Here is a 1,319-nt window from a genome sequence, read left to right as displayed (position 1 = left end):
GGCGGTGGTGAGGAAAGAGAGGGGGGGCTATTTATGGAAGGGGGGGTCCGAGGTGCTTGGGGAAGGGGGCACCCGAGGCGGCGGCGGCTCCCGTGCTCCCGGCGGACTCCGGCAGCGGCGTCGTGGGGAGAGAGGAGAGGGGCGATGGGGCTTGGGGCGTCGGCTGGGCCTTTGGCCCAGTCGGCGCGGGCGCGTTTTTTTAAAAAATAAGTTCCGAGGAAAATATTGCGTAGAAAAATAAATAAAAATCAGAAAAATATGAAATAAATTTTCCCCGTCTAGTTAGAAAATCTAGAATAGGGTGAACATTTTTAAAATCAAAAATAAATATTTTGAAAACATGCAATATTTTTAATGCAATAAAAATTGCAAATAAAATCCAAATAAATTTCAAATAATGTTTTTAACATTTTTCCTCCAGTATTTCAATTGTTTTGGAGAAGTCATATTTTCTCCTCTCGTTTATTTAATATGAAATACTTTTTCCGGAGGGAAAATAATTAAAACCAAAATCCTCGTCTTAATATTTGATAAAAATCAAATATGAAAATTCGAGAAAATCCCCAACTCTCTCCGAGGGTCCTTGAGTTGCTTAGGATTTATCAAGGATTTGTCAAAATGCAACAAAACATGATATGCAAATGATGATCTATGTATAACATTCCAAATTGAAAATTTGGGATGTTACAACATCGGTCCCACCGAGTTGACATGTCGGTCCCACCGAGAATCCTAACGTTCACATTTTGAACTAAATCGGTCTGACCGAGTTTAATGATTCGGTCCCACCGAGTTTGGTGATTTGTGTGTAACAGTTAGATTTTGTGTGGAGGCTATATATACCTCTCCACCCACTCTTCATTCGTGGAGAGAGCCATCAGAACATGCCTACACTTCCAACACATATTTTCTGAGAGAGAACCACCTACACTTGTGTTGAGTTCAAGATATTCCATTCCAACCACATAAATCTTGATCTCTAGCCTTCCCCAAGTTGCTTTCCACTCAAATCTTCTTTCCACCAAATCCAATCCTATGAGAGAGCGTTGAGTGTTGGGGATACTATCATTTGAAGCACAAGAGCAAGGAGTTCATCATCAACACACCATTTGTTACTTCTTGGAGAGTGGTGTCTCCTAGATTGGCTAGGTGTCACTTGGGAGCCTCCGTCAAGATTGTGGAGTTGAACCAAGGAGTTTGTAAGGGCAAGGAGATCGCCTACTTCGTGAAGATCTACCCTAGTGAGGCAAGTCCTTCATGGGCGACGGCCATGGTGGGATAGACAAGGTTGCTTCTTCGTGGACCCTTCGTGGGTGGAG

The sequence above is a fragment of the Triticum aestivum genome, chromosome 7D (assembly GCF_018294505.1).
Source record: "Triticum aestivum cultivar Chinese Spring chromosome 7D, IWGSC CS RefSeq v2.1, whole genome shotgun sequence".
NCBI lineage: Eukaryota > Viridiplantae > Streptophyta > Magnoliopsida > Poales > Poaceae > Triticum > Triticum aestivum.
This window is presented reverse-complemented; position numbering follows the sequence as displayed.